The 14010-nt window shown below is 35.5% G+C and overlaps 2 pseudogenes across 1 annotated transcript; both read right to left on the reverse strand.

The window, feature by feature from the left end:
* On the reverse strand, positions 1-1862 carry LOC145120368 (protein transport protein SEC13 homolog B pseudogene; annotated as a pseudogene). Its single transcript, XR_013714172.1, has 2 exons — positions 1723-1862; positions 1-1131 (listed from the first exon to the last, which is right to left on the reverse strand). The product of XR_013714172.1 is annotated as a protein transport protein SEC13 homolog B pseudogene (transcript).
* Positions 1863-11548: 9686 nt separating this feature from the next.
* LOC145121326 (serine decarboxylase-like) lies at positions 11549-12917 on the reverse strand (annotated as a pseudogene).
* Between the last annotated feature and the right edge of the window lie 1093 nt (positions 12918-14010).

A 14010-nucleotide genomic window follows, 5' to 3' on the forward strand; every position in this document is an offset into this window, starting at 1 on the left:
TATGAAATCATCAGTGTTCATCTATTAAGATTCAGAACTTAATGAGAGTCATACAAGTCATCAAAAACTAAACATAAACCATATCATCCATCACTTTTGTTCCTTCTAACATTTTCATAACAACCAATCACATAAATCATTCCCAATTTAAAACAACAAAACATGCATTAAAAAAAAATCAAAATTCTGTATTGAATAAAAAAACTATTCAGAAGTTTTTACCTGTTGCCATTCACCATCAAGAGCTTCTTTCCACAACGTGACATTATTGTCCCCAGAAGCAACAGCCAAAAGATTCCCAGTTAGCGACCACGACACTCTCCAAACAGGGGCTTTAAAGTCATTTAACACCTTCCCTTTCCACTCCTCACCTTCTTTCCCACCCACACTCCATATCACAACACTCCCATCTTGTGAAGCACTTGCAATTGTGCTCTTTGGAAGCCCTAAATTTGGGGCCCACGCCACATCCCTTACAATATCACCATGCATTTTAAGGGTAGGAATGGAATCCAATTTCCATTCTCCATTAACAAAATTCCATATCTTCACAATGTTGTCATTTCCACCTGATGCTAACTTCTGAACAGGGTCAAACACACCAGACCCGATTAAAGATCCGGGTGTCATTGATGGGGCCCACGTGACAGTTGTCACGCCAACAGGGTGAGCTTGGTCAATCTTTGTGGTGTCCCACCCACCGTCTGACCTGGCAGTGTGGACTGAAATGTCCCCATCAGAGGACCCACAAGCTAAACAGAGACCAAGTTCATGTGGGGCCCACGCGATTGAGTTTACAGATGATTTGTGGTTATTAAAGGTGTGAGCAAGTGTCCAGTCGTTTAAGTTGCCTTCTTTCCAGATTATTACAGTGCCATCGTATGAACATGATGCAAGAAGTGACCCGAATTTGGGGTGGGCCCATGCAACCTGCCAGACTGGACCATTGTGACCTGTCAATGTGGCAAGGGGGTGTGAGGTGTCGGTGGTGGTGGTGGTGGTGGTGGTGACACTGATTATCTTGATGGTGGCATCAGAGGAGGCGGATGCTACTCGTTTTCCATAGTAATCCATACAGACATCATGGATTATGTCTGTATGACCTGTTTCAATCTTCTGCCCAGGCATGATCTGTTGAAATTGAAGAAGATTTGGATCATTGGATGTGAAAACAAATTGAAGAATTCATATAACCACTAAGTTTGATAGAAGAATAGGTTTAGTGTTATGAGGAAATTGAATGTTCCCAATCTGCTCAAGGATATGGTTGAGAGAAGAGTGTAAATTTAATCATCAAATTTTTCCCAAATTCAAATTTTTGAAAAAGGCGTTTATAATCAGGACGCTGTTCTTCCCCAATTCCTAAGAATTCATATGCTGCTACACAATTATATACGAAACAAAACTTCTAATCTACGAAATTTCATACCGAGGCAATTAAACATTTCTCAATTCATAGATTCACATAATTGCATTGAATCTCGCATACGCGAACTCAAACATATGTAATTGAAGAGGTGTGAAATGTTAGAGATGTATGTATAGACGGATTCAAAGATAGAGAAATCTGTGCAATTTTAATGGCCAAAGGATCGTACAACTTTCAAGTTACGAACAGATCTGAACATATATATAGATAGAAAGACATGTAAACTTAGGAATATACAGATCTAAACATGTATAATTTCAACGATACAAGAAAGATCGATCGTGGGAGAGTACCTTTGAAGAAGACGAACTGAAGTTGCAGATGGATTCGGATCGAGCGAGGTAGGTGATTCGCAGCTGTTTCGTGCCGATGTGAGCGACGAGAAGGTTTCATTCAAAGAGAAAAATATGTTCCTGTTTCGATTCGGATCCGGGTTATATCCGTAGAGGCTAAACAAGTCACCTGTTTTTTCGTTACATGTAAAACATAGGCTCCTAAAATATAAAAATGAAAATGAGATATATATACTTTTGTTAAACATGAAAATATTGTATTTGTCCGGCTTAATTTCTAAATATTGTATTTTTTCTTTATAAACTTTTAAAATATCATATTTACTCAAATATTATTTTTAATAGATTTTTTATATTTTATAAAGATTTTTATAATATTTTGTAATTATTCTTTATATTTTAAAATTATTATAATATTTCTATCACATTTCAATAACTTTATTATATATATATATATATATATATATATATATATATATATATATATATATATATATATATATATATACAACGCTCGTAAGTTAGGGCTAGATATTTTAAGTGATAATTATTCATTTTATTAAATAAAAAAACTCACGAATAAAATAATTGTTCGTCGTACACGTTGCGTACTATATAAATATTTATTATATATACGTTATGCGGACAAATATTAGGGGGATATTAGGACCTCTAAACAGGTCCGGTCCAAGGTCCACCAATTTCTGCAAACCTAATTTGGTCCAAGAGACGGTCTGGTCCAGTTCGGTCCAAATATACATCCCTACAATCGTAGTAGATAAACTAACATTCGGTATGCTTCAACGAGTTGTATCATATGCACTTAAAGTTGTACCAGTCCAACGGATACACGAATGGCCCAAATGGGTTTTTGGGAGTACGCCCTACATACTTCCTATTACATCCAACGTACCGCTTGATCTCGAAAGGGTTACGGGGCCACAACCCACTACGCTCAGCGTACTTAGGGATTACGCCCAACGTAACCACCTGATGCCCAAACTCTTAATTAAGTTATTAATGCTTAAAGACCTAACGTCCAAACTTCAGATCTAACCCTAATGAACGTCTAAAAACATAAAGTTGCAACCTTTATGCCTTTGCATGGCTACAAGGAGTCCAAAATCCAACCTAAGTCTTATTCATGACCCAAAAGCTTAATAGATCTAGCATGGCTGAATAGAAAAGACCAAGATCCCATTTTTATGAATCACAAAGCTCTGAAATGAAGAGAAACACTCTTCATCACGTCTGGAGTTGCTCAAACTCCCAAGATCTAAGACTATGAGACTAAAATGAATAAACTTTAACAACTAGCTAAATCTAAGGAAACATGCATCAAGTCCAGAACATTATACCTTTTGCAGGTTGCTAGGAAGGTGCAAATCCCAGATCTACAAATGTTTGTAGCTTCCAAGTGCACTCCAAAGATCTTCTTCCTTCAAGAATGGACACACAACACACAAAAAGCTCAAAACTTTACTAAAGATAAAATAAAATGTTTGTAGCTTCCAAGTGCAAAAACTTGACCAGAAAATCGCTATTAGAAAAAGTTATATATTGATAGTTCATTAAAACATTATGCAAGCTGTTCTTAGATAAAATAAAATTTATACAGGAGATTAAACAAAAGTTGCACGAGATGTTCGATGATTTTGAAAGCTTGATTGCTTATTTAGTGAATCCAGTTGAGATTGCTAATTGATAATGGCACCTTGTTGCTATGGGATCATCATAAAAAAATAGAATATTCTTATTTTAATGAAGATTAAGGTTGTGTTTGGCGCGTCACAACGAACTTATTTTTCGAAATTTTTTAAGTTGTTATGTTTGGCAAGAAGCTAGCTTTTTAAAAAACTACTTAGACTAGTTTTTTAGAAACTTTTTTAAAATTTTCCAAATATACCCTTAATTAATTATAGAAACACATTTAAATGTCCATTTATGTCATTTTATATCTTTCAGCTAGTTTTATCAAATGTTGTTTTTTATCAGCTAGTTTTTCAGTTAGTACACCACCTAAAGTTTGATTTGAAGATTTTTGTTAAATCGTATAAGATAAACATAGAGTCTCATATAAACTCTTTAAAAGAACATTTATAGAGAGAGGAGGCTTCAGCATATATATATATATATATATATATATATATATATATATATATATATATATATATAGTCACTTGTAGAATTATGTCGCACCGATGTGGGATACACTAACACTCTCCTTAGAGACAGATGCTCGATGAGGATAGACATGGATGTGTCAAGTCACACGGTTTTAGACGTCGGCTTTGATATCATGTAAGATATAGAGTAAATTACACGAATCGTCCCTCGTGCAGGTGTCAAAAGACACGTTTAGTCCCTATTTTCAAAAATTAACTCGGACCGTCCCTCATTTGGGTGAAACCTGCACGTTTCATCCCTCGTTAGTTTTAATCGACACGCTTCATCCCTTTTCAGACATGAAAAGACTATACTGCCCTTGTATATTATTATTTTTAATTAATTTATTATTTAACTATTATTTATATCTTTTAAAATAAAGATGGTCCTACCTAGACACCTACCACCCTTGGCCTTCGTTCATGTTCCAGATCTACTTTTTTGGATTGAATACTTACAAACAATTTCAAAGCATGTATAGCAAGATCGAGCGCTTTTATTTGGATCATCATCGGAGGAATTGATTCACGACCCTGTTTCCCCAAATCTGGCATCGTGTCCCCCCAAATTGTGTTTTAAATCTCTAAACCGAATGTGCAAACACATGACGAGTTCCAGATCTGGTTTTTCCGATTGGATAGTGGATACTGTCAGATAATTTGATCCCACGTATAGCGGAATCGAATGCCTTTTTTGGATCATCACCGGAAGACATTGATTCACGATTTCAACCCTAGTTTCTTACTAGAAGCTCTAGATTTCGTTTTCGAATTCAGTTTTGGAATTTTCGTCGGAGATGAAGGTTTAGCAACCGGAGATTCATTCGATTGATTCGACTGATTTGTTTTCTTGTTGTCATCAACTGTTACAACGGTTACTGATTGTTCCTTCTCCTCATTTTTTACTTTGATGTTTGAAAGATCACCTCAAGCAAATTGGTGTTGATTTCTTACAGGGCCGATTTTAGGTTTGAGGATATCATCTTGAAAATCGATGCTGATATAGGTTTTAGATTAGGATTTTCTATTTATTACAGTTAGATTTTGGTTTGTTTTGGTTCCAGATTTTAGAAAATTGGTATTGATTTCATCTTCGTTTAAGCTTTAGATTATGGTTTTAGTATTAGTTTTTAGATTGTGGTTCTAGTTTCAGATTTGGTAGTTGAAGGAGGCAACAATGGTGAATGCAGGAGATGTCGGTGGTGGTGTCGAAATGTATTCGATGGTGGTTTGGTAGAGGACTGTTTCAAAAGAGAGAATGAGAGGACGATGAGGAACGATGGACAAAAGGAGGTGGGACCACAAATATTTAATATCTTTTAAAATAATTATATAATTAAATTAAAGGCAATATAAATAAATTAAAACATTAAAAGAAATTATTAAGGCAATATAGTCATTTTATGTCTGGAGGATCAAACGTGCAAGTTTCACCCAAATGATGGACGGTCCGAGTTAATTTTTGAAAATAGGGACTAAACGTGCCTTTTGGCACCTATACGAAGGACGATTCGTTTAATTTACTCTAAGATATATATGTAGAGTCTCATATTAACTCTCCAGCAGAGCCATTTTGGAGAAAAAGGGATTCCAACATATGTAGCCACTTATAGTATCATATTGATATGGGATAACTATTAATTGCTCGCCATATAGCTACTTCGATTTTCATAGCTCGTCGGTGGGACTTATATACACCTTCGTTTCCTATTGTCTTATATTTGGTTGTCTTAGCCTAATGTTTTTTTCACTCAACATGACACAAAATAAGTACTTTGAAGAAATGGTTTTCATAGTTTGGATATTTCTACTTTGTAATGACTTTTTTTTTTCTACTTTGTAATGACTACTCAACTCAATCTTTGATATTTCTACTTTGTAATGACTTTTTTTTTTCTAATATATTGCTATATTAATAGAATTAATGTATTCCAAAAATCATTGATTACATAGCTTAGTATTAATTATCCTCCACTCTAAGGTAATTTGATAATAGCAACACCAATATAGAGATACATTGTATGTTAAGAAAATATGGAATAATACTTAACAAATATACTTATATATGAGAGGGTATGAAGTTGAGTTGTTGAAATTGTGTCTATTACTAATTAGGTTGAGGGTTTAAGTCTTGTTTAGGACGAAAGATGTAGACTCACGGTATATTAGGAGATTTGTGAGTTAGTCGTTCTAAAAAAACAAATATAGTTGTACAATTTTTAGTAGAGGATACTTTGATGAGTATAATACGAAACTCAATGGATAAAATACCTTGTCTAATGTTTTCGAGAATTGAATTTTTTTTGTCAATGTTATGTGGTAGGCTTGCACATCCGACAAACATTCTACAGCAATAGCCAACTCTTTATGTATTTATTATGTATGACGTTCATATAAAATGATGGAGTCTGAAATTTGGATACGAGGATACATACATAGTCAAATTTTAAAATATATTTGTATGAAGTTGCTTAATATTCAAGTCGTACATCCCAAAATAAAAATATAAACAAAAATTACAATTGAATTCATTGAATATTTGTACAAAATTACTTAGTATTTGCACTGATTTCTGCAAATTTATATATGGTTGGATGTAATCATGAAATGGTCTGTGGGTTTTAATTAAATATCTTTATTTTATCTTGATTTACTTCTTTAATCTTGCTAAACTAATTTGTTTTATTAGATTGATTTAAGTGACGAATACTTCCAATAATGTAGTCTCTTCTTACCATGATCCTTAAACCTCGCTAAAGTCTTGGCTCTATCGTACAATGACGCAGTCTCTTCTTACCATGATCCTTAAATCACAATCCACCGCTCAGTCCATTTGGACGGCTCTTGAAGCACTTTTTCGAGACAACAAGCACTCTCGCGCCATCAAATTAGACAATGAGTTATGTGCTTTGGTTCAAGGAGATCGCTCTATCACCGAATGTTGTCAGAAGATGAATGACATTGCCGATTTGTTGGCAAATATTAACGCCCCGGTCCCGGACAAAACCCTTGTTACATACATGCTCAACGGTCTTTCTCCAAAGTTTGAGAACATCTCTATGCTTATCAGCCACAAGGACCCGCTTTCCTCCTTCCTCGAGGCTCGCTCAACCCTTGTCTCAGAAGAATTTTGTGTCAACCGCACTCATTCGTCTTCATCCATCCATTATGATCATGGTTCTGCACCTCAAGTACTCATAGCCAATAACGTCAAACCTTATTCTCAACGCCCCCAGCATAACCAATCATCTTCAAATCGGCAAACTAGAGACTTTTCCAACAATCGTCATTCTCAGTCGCCTAAACCCATCAATGCTCGCTACCCTCCTGCCCAATTGTGGTCCCCTTACTTCTACCCATGGGATGAAGATGGATGGCTGGCTCCTCCTCCGTGGGCTGTTCCTTACCCGTCGCAGAATCTACATCAACATCGCCGGCAGTCATCTGCGACCGATATTGAAACGTCCCAAAAATAAGACCCGAAAATTTCATTTTTGATTTAGTAAAATCAGTATTTCCAAAACATCATTGATACAAACCAAATAAAATAAATGTGTCAAACAACATATCAATCAGAGTGAATCAAAAAAAGTGGAACGAGGTGGTGTGTGCTCTGTAATCATCCCAAGCCCTTCCCCTTGGAACTGGAAGTACCTGAAACATAAACTAAAAACCGTAAACACAAAGCTTAGTAAGTTCCCCAAGATACTGCATACCAAACATATAACACATAAGGGGCCCCGCCCTTACTCGCATAATGGCCCCGCCCAATGAGTATAACGGGCCCCGCCTCAACTCGCATAACGAGCCCCACCCAATGAGTATAACGGGCCCCGCCCTAACTCGCATAACGGGCCCTGCCCACATACAATTCATACTACATAACAAGTAATAGCATACAGAATAATCACTAGGCCCAACCAGTAAGCATACAAGCACATACACATACTAGTGTCACACAGACAATAAGTATTCTAACATAACAGATCATGGGCCGGCATTGGTGCCTTCGAACCGCTAAACATGGTGAGGAAACTCACCTTGGACTGCTGAATCACACTGATAATCCCTGGCTATTGGTCCGACGAATCCCCGAGCTATCAATATCAAGTAACACCCAATTAACAAATGGAGTCAAATCTATATCCTTCAATCCAAACTTAGGGTAAAAAGACCATTTTACCCCTTACCTAGTTTGGTCCAAGACTAAGGCCCAAACTTTCAATCTAAAAAGCCCAAAAACCAATTAACCATCCAAGGCCCACATATGGCCCAATTTTCCAAATTGGGCCCCAAATCCCTACATGGGCCTTACCCTAAGGCCCACCAATTATTCTTGGTCCAAACTCTTACATTCAGATGGACCAAACATGCAAAGTTCACCAGACTAAGTACGCGGGGTGTACTCAACACGTACGTGCAATGTACTTGCTTGAAGGCTTGTACGCTAAGCATATCTACTTGTACACCCAACGTACTCTCCCATTCAGCCAAAACTTGATTTCAACCCTTAATCCCTTAAGACATATTCCCAAAACATAGATCTGACTTCCTTGAGCTAGAATATCACGTAAAGTTGCTAACTTTACATTCATGCATGGCTAAATGAAGCTCTTAAGCTTAAAAAGGACTTAATAATTGACTTAATGCATGCATGTGACCAAAAATCCCACAAAGCTTGCACCTTTATGCTTAAGTAGTCCATAACAAGCTCAAATCTAAAAGAACAAGCCCTTAAACATCTTAACTCTTCTATCAACCCAAAATGGGACCAAAAGCATAACAAAACAAACTATAAGGAGATCTAAACATTTACAAGCCAAGGTACGAACTTGATACCCCAAAGAGATTGCATCAAGTGAGATGATTCTGGATCTATGACCTTCCTTCCAAGCAAAGCACCTTCAATCTTCAAAGCTTCCTTCACAATGAGTAAAACAACCACTAAAATCCTCTCAAGGGCTCAAGAACACCACCAAGAAAGCTTAAGGGATGATTTAGGGTTTTAGGAGGTTTGGGGGCTGGTAAAGAGGCCAACCATAGGGTCTTAAGGTGTTTATATAGGGCGTAACACCGTAAATTAGGGTTTCAATATGTCTCACGTACGCCCCGTGTACATAAATGTATGCCCATCGTACGTGTCTGGAGTCCCGTCCCCACTTAGCATCAGTACGTTAAGCGTACCATTTGGTACACCCTGCGTACTCGATTTAGAGCTTGTACGCTAAGCGTACCATGTGGTACGCCCTGCGTACTGCCCAAGGACCAAAAATATAACTTTTATAATAACAAGGGAAATAAAGAAATATACCAAGATTCAAGTGTTACAATTCTCCCCCACTTGAATCAGACTTCGTTTTCGAAGTCCGCTGCCCCGAATAACTCCGGATAGTGCTCCTTCATCTCATCCTCGGGCTCCCAAGTCCACTTTGAACCCTTGCGGTGCTGCCATTGCACCTTCACTAACTCAACAACCTTGTTCCTCAGGGTTTTCGTCCTCCGATCCAGAATCGCTATCAGTCTCTTAATATAATTCAGGCAGTCATCCACCTGAATATCCTCCAAAGGTACCACTGCGGAATCATCCACTAAGCATTTCCGCAGCTGAGAGACGTGGAACGTGCTATGAATTTGACTGAGCTCGGCTGGAAGATCTAATCGATACGTAAGTCGGCCCACCCGAGCCAAAACCCTGAAAGGACCAATATATCTGGGGCCCAGCTTCCCTGCTTCCTGATCCGGATGACACCTTTCCAAGGTGACACCTTCAGGAGAACCATATCTCTCACCTGAAACTCTAAGTCTGACCGACATCTGTCAGTATAACTCTTCTGCCGACTCTGAGCTGTCTGGACCCTGCTCCGAAACTGCTGAATCAACTCAGTGGTCTTGAGTACCACCTCGGTACTCCCCATAACCCGCTGACCGACCTCGCCCCAATAAATCGGGTTCATGCACTTCCTCTCATAGTGTGACAACTGGAAAAATTTTAGAACAAGCAAGGTCTAAATTTTAACCGTGTACAAGTGAATTCGCAACGTAACTTTGATGCAATAGAACTTTGAAAGCCAAAAGGGCATGTTTATATATATATATATATATATATATATATATATATATATATATATATATATATATATATATATATATATACTTTGAAAACCTTGGAAAATCAACAAGTTAGAAACAAAAATCATAAATTAAAAACTTGCTTTAAGGTTTTCGGCCTAGGACCCCACAAATCTAGTGATTTCGATTGCCTAGGACCGATATCACCCTTCAAGGAGTAACATCAAGACCGAAAACACATGTTAAGGGACCACTAGGACCGAAATCTCCCTTTCTTGAGTGATACCAAACCGAAATCAAGTAGATTTCGGTCATACCTTGGCCGAAATCACCAAAATGGAATCAAATGGTGCTACTTGATTGGTAGAAATTTTTTTCCCAATGAGATAATTACACATACCAATGTAAATGTCACTTCACCTTACACCTTTTTACCCTATTTAAGCTTGTGTTAAGAACACTTCAACACAATCTACGCATTTCATCAGTAAACACCTTCTTCTCATCCTTGTTTTCTCTCAAGTACAAGACTACCTTCCAAGTCTTTTCCAAGCTAATTCAAAGAGATTTGGTAAGTTTCTTTATAAATCTAGTGTTTTAATAACACTTTCATATTAGTTCAACTAATTTACACACAAAATCGTGTGTTAAATACTCGTAGGATACGAACACTTTCAAGTATTCTAACTTGAAGATCATCACCCTCACTTTGTTATCAAACCGCAAATACACATAAGATGAGTTCATACCCCTACATTTTACAAGACTTTTCTATGTTTTTAGGGGGGGGGGGGAATACAAGTAACACACAAGAAGATTTACGTTAAAACGCAAACATTCAAATACATTTATTTACTATTTTTACGAAAAGTGATAAATACATGAAATGACTTTACTACCAAACTCGTATATTATTACATGCAAAGCTTTGATAAAAACGTAAAGATATGAAAAACGAGTTCAAACACGTTACATTATTCATGTAAACTATATATATATATATATATATATATATATATATATATATATATATATATATATATATATATATATGCTTAGCTTATTTTGTTTTTACTAAGTATTGTGTGCTAGAATGCACATCTCTGGACCAACGTATTGAATTAATCAATGGGCATGATTTGAGAGTGTATGATATTACAATTGGATAGCATGTACCATATAATCACAAAATTTTTAGCAAAAGGGTATTTTGGACATTTAACTACATTTATAAAAGAAAATTTTAGGATTTTTAGGGATAATTAATTCTCCTAATTTTAAAAATCTGAACTTTTTCTAATTAAATCAATTTTAATTCTAACGTAATTTGTAAACATAACCGATTTTATTCTGTCAGAATATTTTTTTGTTAGAATGATGTTTTTTCAGAATTTTATTCTATTAGAATATTATTGAAGAATAACAAAATTCTTGAATCCGAGGTTGAAAAATGACAACATTCTAATATATTCTTATACATCCGAACTTAAATACAAATTCATACATATTCTTACATTTTATTCTAAAAGAATATCAACATAAATGAATAAAATTCTTAAAAAAATAACAACATTCTGCTAGAATACTCTCGCTTAACATGTTTTCTTCATTTTCCACAACAATGGTAGCCCCTTCAAAACCTAAAAAAAAAACATAATCAACTTTAAAATATTATAACTTTCAGTATATTCTAAAAGAATAAAACTATAAATTCTAATAGAATGTGTTAGACATTGAAGACTTTTAATTTATTCTAACAGAATGTAATACTCGAGTCACTTGATCAAGTATTCCCCGAGTCACTTGATCCAAATAATCGACTTAATCTAATTACAATGATGTGTTCTAATCGTGTTATTTGAACGCCACATAGCATTGGACACCCGACAAATTTGTGACCCGAAACACTCACAGTCCAATCGGTTTCTTGAAAGATACCTTTGTTGCCTGGTTGTACAAGAAAAAATACATACACATTATGAAACTTATACAAAATGATTGTTCCTTTTTTGGACTGAATGAACTGAATAGACTATATATACTTTTTAGGAATATTTCACAATCCATTCGATACATTCTTGCTACTTTAAAAATGGAATAATGTGATTCGGATGAAGCATACAAAATCCCATCAGGAAACACTTATCTCCTGTTACATTTACATAATATATAAAGTATTCAAGTTTTAAAAATCCAAGAAATGAGCTAAAAGCCTAAATTCATACAAATTACCTGACTAGTATGCCATGAAGATTGCCCTCTATTCCACTATTTGTAATGTAACCCTAGTATTCGTTCTTTTCCAACTCCCATAAACGAGCAAACCAGTCTAATACACCAACCTCAAACTACCTGGAATGGACACCATAATTGCTCTCGATGAATGGGTCCCCAAGGTTGTTAATGGAGAAATGTTGCAACTGAGACAACACACCATAATCGAAGTCCAAATTATAAGGATACCCTATTAAAAAATTACAACTTTTAGGAGCAAATTTGACATCAATTGTGTAGCCAAATTGGGGGTTTGAATATAGAACAAGATCATAAACATAAAGTTAGATTAAATAAGAGGCAAAAAGATTGTTACCCAAATGATGTTTTGTCCTTTCGAGCAAGGATTTTCTATATCTGGCCAACACGCTGGCCATATAAGCTTCTCTTTCTCCGGTAACCTCATCAGCGACATCAGGCTTTGTTACCTCGAGGCAAGTAGTGTGCACATTTCTTCCTAGAATTATTTGTCTCGGTTTCTCTTTCCCATTAATCGATTTTACATCATTTATTTGGGAAGCATCATCAGCAATGGGCGGCAGAGGATCATTGACCAACGGGATGGAACCGATGGAAGAAGGTGGGCTAGGTTTAGAAGAGGATCTCTCGGTGATTTTGTAGTGTTTTTAACAGAATTTCCATATTTAAAGGTTATTAATGATTTTAATTATTTACCATATTTATCATAAATAAGATTACTATTATACCATTTTATGTTTTATTATTGAATTTATTTTTTCTTAATTCTGATTGGTTGTTAGAGGCACACAATACTTGTTGGAAACATTTGAACATATCTATCTTTCTCTCTCTCTCTCTCTCTATATATATATATATATATATATATATATATATATATATATATATATATATATATATATATATATATATATATATATTTGTTTACAAACTTGTTTTCTGCAATAAACTATATAAGTATAGTTTACGAAACTTTACCCCCTTTGTAACCCGTTGAGAAAAGGTATAATTATATAAAATACATATATAATTATTTTATGTCGTTTTTCTCTATTATCCTAGAAACAGGGGATAATTACATATACAAACGTTTTCAGTACAAAAACACGTAAACTCGTTGAATAACTTTGTGAGACATTGTCTTCACTGTACATTCCAAAGTAGACAGGAAAGTCCTGTTTTATAACCAAAATCTCATGTGTGGAGAGCGTGATACTTGTGTATAGATCTATACGGGACTGACAATCCCCACCTTAATTGTTAGCTACAGTTAGACCAGAAGGTCTTGGGTGACAAATGTCATAACATTCTGACGCCTGAAGAACGTCGCGACAGGCCATCTAGGTCATTAGCACGGTTATAAAAACTCACATGAAGCAACAACGACACATTTAGTTTACAGGAAAACATTCTTCAAACAGTTTTATATATAAATAAAACAACATATTATTATTTTAAGTATGAAAAATACTTATACATTTCGGTCTTGGTACATTTAAGACTGCGACTCATTTTATGGAAAATATCGGATTTTCTGGAAACAAACACTAATACATTTCAAGGAGAGGTTTACAATTATTCATACAAACGCTTATGAACTCACCAACTTAATTTTTGACACTCTTTTCAAATAACTTGTATTCTCAGGGAACCATTAAAACAGGTAACCACCGGCTTTTGAGGATGAGACGTTAAGGCGTCTAACAAATCTTTTGTCAACATATTGTAATTGACTTTTGAAACATGTAACGCATACAAACGATGTAACTATTTCAATTATATATATGTTGGTTGTGTTTTC

The sequence above is a fragment of the Lactuca virosa genome, chromosome 6 (genome assembly GCF_052849685.1).
Source record: "Lactuca virosa cultivar CGN04683 chromosome 6, Lactuca_virosa_CGN04683_v6, whole genome shotgun sequence".
Classification (NCBI taxonomy): domain Eukaryota; kingdom Viridiplantae; phylum Streptophyta; class Magnoliopsida; order Asterales; family Asteraceae; genus Lactuca; species Lactuca virosa.